Below are 10,542 nucleotides of genomic sequence, written 5' to 3'. Positions count from 1 at the left end.
GGTAAGTTCCAATCAGGAGGTTCAACTATAGGAGCAGTTGTTAAGGCTTTCTTAAGAGTTTCAAAAGCTTCCTTACAATCATCATCAAAAACAAATGGTACATCTTTTTGAAGAAGATTAGTAAGAGGCTTTGAAATCTTGGAGAAATCTTTAATAAATCTCCTATAAAACCCAGCATGACCAAGAACGCTACGAATACCTTTAACATCCCTCGGATAGGGCATCTTCTCAATTGCTTCAACTTTAGCTCTATCAACTTCAATACCTCTCTCAGAAATTTTATGTCCCAATACAATTCCTTCATTAACCATAAAGTGGCATTTCTCCCAATTAAGAACAAGGTTAGTTTCTTCACATCTACGCAAAACTTTATCAAGGTTTCGCAAGCAACTATCAAAAGAATTCCCATAGACGGAAAAATCATCCATGAATACCTCTATAATACTTTCACAAAAACCATGAAAAATAGCAGACATGCATCTTTGTAAAGTAGCAGGAGCATTACATAAACCAAAAGGCATGCGTCTATAAGCATAAGTTCCATAAGGACAAGTAAAGGTGGTTTTCTCTTGATCTTTAGCTTTAACAGCAATTTGTGAAAACCCAGAATAACCATCAAGAAAGCAAAAATGAGTATTTTTAGACAATCTTTCTAGCATTTGATCAATAAATGGTAAAGGGTAATGATCTTTCTTAGTAACTTTATTAACTTTTCGAAAATCAATGCACATTCTATACCCTACAACTACTCTTTGAGGAATGAGCTCATCATTATCATTAGGCACAACAGTCATACCTCCTTTCTTGGGAACGCAATGCACAGGACTAACCCATCTACTATCAGCAATAGGATATATAATACCAGCTTCAAGAAGTCGGAATACCTCATTCCTTACCACTTCCTTCATCTTCGGAATTAGACGACGCTGAGGTTCAACAACAGGCTTTGCATCATCTTCCATATTAATAGCATGTTGGCATATAGACGGAGAAATCCCCTTCAAATCATCAAGAGTGTAGCCAATAGCGCCTCGATGCTTCTTCAATATTTCCAATAACCTTTCTTCCTCAATCTCTGAAAGCTTAGAACTAATAATAACAGGATATATTTTCTTATCATCAATATGAGCATATTTAAGATTATCAGGTAAAGGCTTTAAATCAAAAACAGGATCTTCCTTTGGTGGCGGTGTTGTACCCAAATCTTCCACCGGTAAATCATGCTTGAGAATAGGTTGGCGAAGAAAAATTTCCTCAAGCTCATCTCTTTCTTTCCTAAAAATTTCGCTCTCGCTATCCTCCAAATGTTGCTGCAAAGGATTATTAGGAACAAGAACAATAGATGCACATTGCTCCATTTTAAAATCATTACTAGGCAAATCAGCTTTATAAGGAGTTTTAGTAAATTTAGAGAAGTTAAACTCATAAGATTCACCAGCGAATTTAGTCAAAATTTTCTCTTTCTTGCAATCTATAATAGCTCCACAAGTATTTAGAAAAGGTCTACCAAAAATAATTGGACAATAATCACTAGCAGCAGAACCAAGTACCAAAAAGTCAGCTGGATATTTAATCTTACCGCATAAAACTTCCACATCTCGAACAATACCAATTGGAGAAATAGTTTCTCTATTAGCCAGCTGAATAACCACATCAATATCTTCAAGTTCACAAGAATCAATTTCGTGCATAATCTCCGTGTAAAGCTCATACGGAATAGCACTAACACTTGCACCAATATCACATAATCCATAATAACAATGATCACCAATTTTAACAGATAGCATAGGAACACTAGCTCGTTTGGGTTTATTAGGATGTGAGACAATATTAGAAGCATCTTCACGAGAAAATAATATGACCATCCTCCACATTTTCAGTCACAAGATCTTTAACTATTGCAACAGCAGGTTCAACTTTTATTTGTTCTTCTGGTTCTACAGGTTTCTTTTCACTTTTATGAACCGCACTATTTATAACAGAGTACTCTTTCATTTTAACAGGGAAAGGAGTTTTTTCAATATAAGCTTCAGGAATAACACGATCAGCAGTTTCAACTACAACGCATTTATTAATAGATGAATCAATTTTATCTTTATACGGTTCATGATACTTATCAAAATTCTTCTTTGGCAATTCATAATGAGAGGCAAAAGCTTTATAAAGATTTACAGCAACTTGAGAATCAAGACCATATATAGCACTCATATTACGAAATTTATCAAGATCCATAAAAGCTTCAATGCATTTATAATCATAAATTATACCCGATTCTCTATCCTTGTCGTTCTCCCATCCTTCAAAGATTTTCTTGGATCCGATCAAGAAGGTCCCTTTTAAACTCTTCTTTGTTGCGTGTAAATGATCGAGAACAAGAAGTATCCAAGAAGGTCTTGTCTTGAAAAGAAAGTCTTGCATAGAAATTATCAATAATAACATTACCAGGAAGCTCATGAATGGGGCATTTGAGCATTAAAGACTTCAATCTCCCCCAAGCTTGGGCAATACTCTCTCCATCATGAGGCCAAAAATTATATATGCGATTCCGATCCTTATGAATTTCACTTGGAGGATAGAACTTAGAATAAAACCGGGGCACAATATCATTCCATTCAAGAGAATCCCCATTATCCAGTAATTTATACCAATGCGCCGCCTTACCGGACAGCGACAAAGAGAATAGTTTCTTCCTCACTTCATCCATAGCAATACCTGCACATTTGAATAACCCGCATAATTCATGCAAAAACAGTAAATGATCACCAGGATGGACAGTTCCATCCCCTTCATAGCGGTTATCCATAACATCGTTCAATAATTTTCATAGGTATTTTATATGGTATCACTTCCTCACCTGGCGCCTCATCCACTACCGTTGCAGTAGTAGTAGATTTCCCAAATAGAAATTGAAGAGAAGATCTCTCCATAATGACTTATAGCAAAGAAAGTAAATAAAATCAGCACAACAAGAAAGGTTTTCCTTACCAATTCCACTTACCAATAGCGCTTCACTCCCCAAAGAACGGCGCCAGAAAATAGTCTTGATGACCCACAAGTATAGGGGGTGTATCGTAGTATCTTCGATAAGTAAGAATGTCGATCCCAACGAGGAGCAGAAGGTATTGACAAGCAGTTTCGATGAAGGATTCACTGTAAATGCTCACAGACAAGTATTCAGGGGGGTTTGATGTAACAGTTGAATAAAGTACGAGTATGTAAAGTGCGAGAGTAATAATTGCAGCGAGTGGCCCAATCCTTTTTAGCACAAAGGACAAGCCGGTTTGTTTACTTATAATGACTAAACGTTCTCGAGGACACACGGGATTTTAGTCTAGTGCTTTCGCTACATACGGCTAAATAATCTTCATTGTTGTGATAAGTGTTGTGTGGGTGAACCTATGCTAATGTACCGCCCTTCCTAGGACTAATACATACTTGTGATTATACCCCTTGCAAGCATCCGCAACTACAAGAAAGTAATTAAGAATTAAATCTAACCACAGCCTTAAACTCTGAGATCCTGCGATCCCTCCTGCATCGATATACCAACGGGGGTTTAGGTTTCTGTCACTCCGGCAACCCCGCAATTGGCAAACGAGTACAAGATGCATTCCCCTAGGCCCATAAATGGTGAAGTGTCATGTAGTCGACGTTCACATGACACCACTAGAAGAATAACACCACAACTTAAATATCACACCATTGAATATTACTCAACCATAGTTCACTACTAACATTTAGACTTCACCCATGTCCTCAAGAACTAAATGAACTACTCACGAGACATCATACGGAACATGATCAGAGGTGATATGATGATGAATAACAATCTGAACATAAACTTGGTTCAATGGTTTCACTCAATAGCATCAACAACAAGTAGGAATCGATACCGGGAGAGTTTCCCCTATCAAACAATCAAGATCAAACCCAAATTGCTACGGCGGTGGCGGTGTCCAGCGGTGATGACGGCGGTGATGATGATGATGGTGATGGCGATGATGTCCAGCTCGATGACGGTGTCGATGGCGTCGATTTCCCCCTCCCGGAGGGAATTTCCCCGGCGGATTCCTGCCCGCCGGAGAGCTCTTTTCTCTCTGGTGTTCTCCGCCCCGCAGAGGCGGTCAGTAACTCTTCGCGAGGTACCCTCTGTGGCTTAGGTCTTCGGGACGAAGGGTTTGGCGAAGAAAAGGAGGCGAAAAGGGTCGTGGGCCCCCCAGACCATAGGCCGGCGCGGCCAGGGCCTGGGCCGCGCCGCCCTAGGGTGTGGGCCCACCCTGGCTGCTCCTGGCTCCTCCTTCTGGCTTCCTTCGTCATCTTGAAAAATAGGATTTTTGGTATAATTTCCTTCCAGAGTTGATCTTCCGAAATATTGCGTTCTGACGGCGCTTTTTCCAGCAGAATCCTGGCTCCGGTGTTCGATCCTCCAATAATGATGAAACATGCAAAATAGATGAAATAACATAAGTATTGTGTCCCAATATGAAATATATCAATGAATAACAGCAAATTATGATATAAAATAGTGATGCAAATTGGACGTATCAGTCTCCATGCAATATTTTATAAGAGATTTTGGGAACTTTTTGGCGATGATATATCTCAAGAAATTCTACAAGCTTTGAATACAGGGATTATACCGGAAGGTTGGAACGGTACAACTATTGTATTAATTCCAAAGATTGATACTCCGGAGTTGGTGACGCAATTTAGGCCTATAAGCGTATGCAATGTGATTTATAAGATCATATCTAAGATGCTGGCTCTCAGATTGAAGGCTATTCTCCTTGATATCATCTCTCCCATGCAAAGCGCCTTTGTGCCAGGTCGTCTCATAACAGATAATGTTCTGGTGGCCTATGAGAGCATCCATATGATCAAAAATAAAAGAGCTGGTATGAATGGTGCTTGTGCGGTGAAATTGGACATGCATAAGGCATATGATCGTGTTGAGTGGATATTCTTGGAGAACTGTAGGGATTCGTAGCATAGAAAACAAAAAAATTCCTACCGCGAGAACGCAATCCAAGCCAAGATGCAATCTAGAAGACGGGAGCAACGAGGGGATGAACGAGACTAACCCTTAAAGATTCCAAAGCCTACAAGAGGAGGCTCTTGTTGCTGCGGTAGAAGATCACTTGCCGCTTTCAAAAGCGCGTAGAAGATCTTGACGGTGCCACAATCGGGCAGCACCTCCGTACTCGGTCACACGTTCGGTGTTGATGAAGACGACGTCCTTCTCCCTGTTCTAGCGGGCATCGGAAGTAGTAGCTCCTCCTTGAATCCCGGCAGCACGACGGCGTGGTGGTGGTGTTGATGGAGATCTCCGGCGGAGCTTCGCTAAGCGTTTGCGGGAGAGGTGGAGGAGGTGGGCGGCTAGGGTTTGGGAGAGGGGGTGGCCGGCCACTATGGGGTGCGGCCAAGCTATTGGCTTGTGGTGGCCGGCCCCCTCCCCTTGCCCCTCATTATATAGGTGGAACCCCCAAGTGTTGGACTACAAGTCTTCGAATAAGACCCCAACCCAAAACCTTCGATGTGTAGGGAAACCTACCCAAGGTGGGATTCCCACCTCAAGTGGGACTCCCACCCTTCCATGAGGGGGGGGGTGGCCGGCCACCCTTGGTGGAGTCCACCTGGGACTCCACCCCCTAGGGTTGGCCGGCCATGCTAGGTGGAGTCCCTCCGGGACTCCGCCTTCCATAGTGATTTCTTCCAGACTTTTCTAGAACCTTCTAGAACCTTCCATAAATGCACCAGATCATTTTCAAACTTATAAAATGACTTCCTATATATGAATCTTATTCTCCGGACCATTCCGGAACTCCTCGTGATGTCCTGGATCCCATCCGAGACTCCGAACAAAACTTCGAACTCCATTCCATATTCAATATTTACTAATACGACATCAAACTTTAAGTGTGTCACCCTACGGTTCGCGAACTATGTGGACATGGTTGAGAACTCTCTACGACCAATAACCAATAGCGGGATCTGGAGATCCATAATGGCTTCCACATATTCAACGATGACTTAGTGATCGAATGAACCATTCACATACAATACCGATTCCCTTTGTCACGCGATATTTTACTTGTCCGAGGTTTGATCATCGGTATCTCTATACCTTGTTCAACCTCGTCTCCTGACAAGTACTCTTTACTCGTACCGTGGTATGTGGTCTCTTATGAACCATTCATATGCTTGCAAGCTAATATAGACGACATTCCACCGCGAGGGCCCAGAGTATATCTATCCGTCATCGGGATGGACAAATCCCACTGTTGATCCATATGCCTCAACTCATACTTTCCGGATACTTAATCCCACCTTTATAACCACCCATTTACGCAGTGGCGTTTGATGTAATCAAAGTACCTTTCCGGTATAAGTGATTTATATGATCTCATGGTCGAAAGGACTAGGTAACTATGTATCGAAAGCTTATAGCAAATAACTTAATGACGTGATCTTATGCTACGCTTAATTGGGTGTGTCCATTACACCATTCATATAATGACATAACCTTGTTATTAATAATATCCAATGTTCATGATCATGAAACTATGATCATCTATTAAACAACAAGCTAGTTAAGAGGCTTACTAGGGTCTCATTGTTGTTTACATAACACACATGTATCAATGTTTCGGTTAATACAATTATAGCATGGTATATAAACATTTATCATAAACACAAAGATATATAATAACCACTTTTATTATTGCCTCTTGGGCATATCTCCAACAGTCTCCCACTTGCACTAGAGTCAATAATCTAGATTACATTGTAAGGTACCTAACACCCATGTGAAAGGATCGTATGCCGCACCTAGAGGGGGGGGGGGTGAATAGGTGCTAACCAATTTTTAGTTCTTTTTCAATTTAGGCTTGACACAAAGGTAAATTCTCTAGATATGCAACTAAGTGAATTTACCTATATGACAAGATAACCAACTAAGCAAGATATAGCTAAGCAATATAAGAGATAGAATAGGATAGAGGTAACCGAGAGTGGAGCACGCGATGACACGGAGATGATTCCCGTAGTTCCCTTCCTTTGCAAGAAGGTACGTCTACGTTTGGAGGAGTGTGGTTGCTACGAAAGCCAAACCAACAGCCACGAAGGCTTCACTCAGATCTCCGGTGAGCAACGCCATGAAGGCCTAGCCCACTTCCACTAAGGGATTTCCTCGAGGCAGAAACCGGGCCTTTATAAGGTTCTTGGGGCACACATCCACAACTGAATTGGAGGCTCCCAAATCTGTAACAATACAACAATCAACAACAACACATCAACACAAATCAACTAGGGAACCAAATAGGAACACTAGCATGAGATCCCTCAAACAAATGAGGGGGAAATGAAAAACGCTTCGGTGAGGATGTAGATCGGTGTCTTCTCCTTCGAATCTCCAAAGATCAAGAGCTTTGGTTGGGGGAGGAAGGAGATCTTGCAAATCTTGTGTTTCTTGAGGTGGCTCTAATGGAGGTGAAGCTTGGCAGATTTTTTGTGCAATGATTGAGCAAAGGAGGAAGGAAGAAGAAGAGGGGTATAAATACCCCTCCCCAAAATCCAGCCGTTGGGGCTTCCGGGGGGGGCGGATATTCCGGCCTAAGTAAGGGCCGGATAATCCGCCCCCCCCCCCCCGGATAATCCAGCCTCAGGTACAAAACCGGGAGAATGTCCGGCCAAATATCCGGCCTCTATCCAGACTTGCTTTTCTTCAGGTCCTTAGCCATTTTCGAGGGGGCCGGATATTTCGGAAATGTCCGGCCCGGATAATCCGGTCCTAGGACAAAACCGGGACAATATCCGGGCAAATGTCCGGCCCCTATCCAGAAGCATACTGAGCCACAAAACTCAAGTCCTTAGCCGAAAACTGGGGGCCGGATATTTTGGAAATATCCGGCCCGGATTACGAGGCCTGATGATCTTTTTGCTGCTTCATTTTGACAGAACTGACCACATCCAACACACATATAAATGTATCTATATAATCCCTGTACCACTTAGACAAACATTAGTGTATCACATACATTGACATCAAACACACAAAACATAATATGAGAGATGTTCTTTCAATCTCCCCCTTTTTGGTGTTTGATGACAATATACGGATTTGCAAGAGAATCACTATAGAGACAAGCATGATGGCAAAACATAGAGGCACTCCCCCTACATGTGTGCATATAAGTAATTTGCATTTGAATACAAATACACAACACATAGGAGCGAGGTGCCTCAACACAAGAGGTATCCAACATGAGCTCTAACAAGAGACATAGACATATATGAAGTTGAGATAGGATGCTAGAAATCATACCCATGTGTAGATATATAATACGGAGATATAGCATCACACGTAATATAATAGCCTTGATCTCAACATATAGAAATCCGAAAACCATAACAATGTCTCACACCACATAGCACATAGTTTTAAACGGAACACAAGCAAACCAAATAGTTCAAATAAGAGGGAACACAAGCAATAGAAGAATGATAAACGCATATGCTTGTGCCCAAACCATGCAAATCCCCGAGAGTCCTAATAGAACACTTCTCCCCCTTTGGCATCGAGACGCCAAAAAGGGGACAAGCGCGATGCTACTCGCCCCATGGGGATCACTCGGAGGCATCTTCGTCATCGGACTGGAACGCCGCTTCCTCATCTTCATCTTCAGTGTCAGGGGCATCCGGAGAGCGGCGAGTGAGGTTGGACCTTTGAATGCAATCATCAAGATCACTCCACGGAACCTGTGCAGAATGCCACCCACTGTAACCTGGGTGAACTGGAGGCTGAGGCGGGGGTCCTTTGTGGTGACCCGGCATACCACTGCATGGTGTAGTATGCAAGTCTGATATAACACCAATGAAACACCGTTCCACTAGTATTATATCGCTCAGAGTGGTACAACAGAAACATATGCGGGTCCAAGGCATGTCTATAGAATTGCAACATTGACTCTGTTACATAAGATCATCACAGCCTCCTACTTTACAATGAGGTAAAACTGCAAATAAACTCCAGAAGAACCACTCGTAGTCTAGTCTTATCACGAACTCTACTTGTAGAGTATTTAACTAACTCTAGAGGCTATGAATAGATTCTAGCTAAGTAGGAGCTAGGTTTAGGAAGCTAGTTCCTTTCTATTGCTAATCTAGGTATTCTCCTTGTTGGATGTGATATCTGATTCTTCTGACAGGGTCATGTCCCGTGAAGTAGTTGTTGACTCCTCGGTCTCCGAGTTGCACTGTAGATCCTCCTTCAATGCCTCCATATCTAAGCAGGGGATTTAAGAGTGGGATGAGTACGAGCGTACCCAACAAGTTCATTATAGGAAAGAGGTGTTTAATGCACTAGCTACAGCATTAGACCAGAAAGTCTAATACCAATGCAGGTTTTCATAACCATTTCTTCAAAAGGTTGCTTTTATTCAGAAGAACTATGTCCGTCAGCCTTCACCGGTTTACTAGAACTTCATGGAGCTCCTTTCCGGCCGCGTTCGCAGTTCCATATCCTGGAACAGGGAGTGACAGGTCACGGTTCTTTACACTCTGCAGAGGTGTGTTGCTTTACCCATAAGAGATCTTAACCTTGGTGCCAACCAAGCTGCAGGCTTGTCCACACTTCCTATGGTGTGAGGCCCGGTATAAGGTCATAGCCAATCATATTCCTCCGCTACCTCATACACCCAACCGTTGATGCAAACTCCGACCCTGGGTCCTCGCCGGTGCTCTTATACCAATTAAGGACAGCCCCCGACCACGACAACAGTTCAGTTCTCTACCATGAACTCCTCCGCCGGGAGATGCAACCCATCATAGACCGCAGTAACCGTGGGGACTTAAGGCTTCCCCAGCCCACCGCTTGCTCCTCGGGCGACAAGTGTCTACGGTCTCTACCGTGGGGACTTAAGGCTTCCCCAGCCCACCGCTTGCCCCCTTGGAATACAAGTGTCTACGGTAAAGCGCGTCCGTTGATGTACAAGAGGTGGAAATACCATTGACTATTCCGTCCCACTCCAGATCTTATGGTTAACACGGGTATTACGGCACAAGAATCACTGGACGACATTTGTTGTTTAATCCTAGATGGATATAAACCCTTGCAATGGAACCTCCACCATATCAACACAATCCATGGTTCCATTGCCCACCACATAGTCATATTCATAGTTATGAAAGTAGTGGTTTTGGTTTTTATGCAATAGTGATAATCATAGTACTTTGCAAGTAATTTGATAGAAATACTCAAATGACATGAGCAAGTGATGAACTTGCCTTTCTTGACTGCAAGATTATGCAGGCAAGGTCTTCGATACGCAATGACTCCAAATTCTGAAATAGCATTGATATGTCTCCGACGTATCGATAATTTCTTATGTTCCATGCCACATTATTGATGTTATCTACATGTTTTATGCACACTTTATGTCATATTCGTGCATTTTCTGGAACTAACCTATTAACAAGATGCCGAAGTGCCGATTCTTTGTTTTCTGCTGTTTTTGGTTTCAGAAATCCTAGTAAGGAAATATT

This window comes from Lolium perenne, chromosome 1 (assembly GCF_019359855.2).
Source record: "Lolium perenne isolate Kyuss_39 chromosome 1, Kyuss_2.0, whole genome shotgun sequence".
Lineage (NCBI taxonomy): Eukaryota > Viridiplantae > Streptophyta > Magnoliopsida > Poales > Poaceae > Lolium > Lolium perenne.
The sequence above is the reverse complement of the archived record's forward strand: the minus strand, read 5'-3'. Positions refer to the sequence as shown.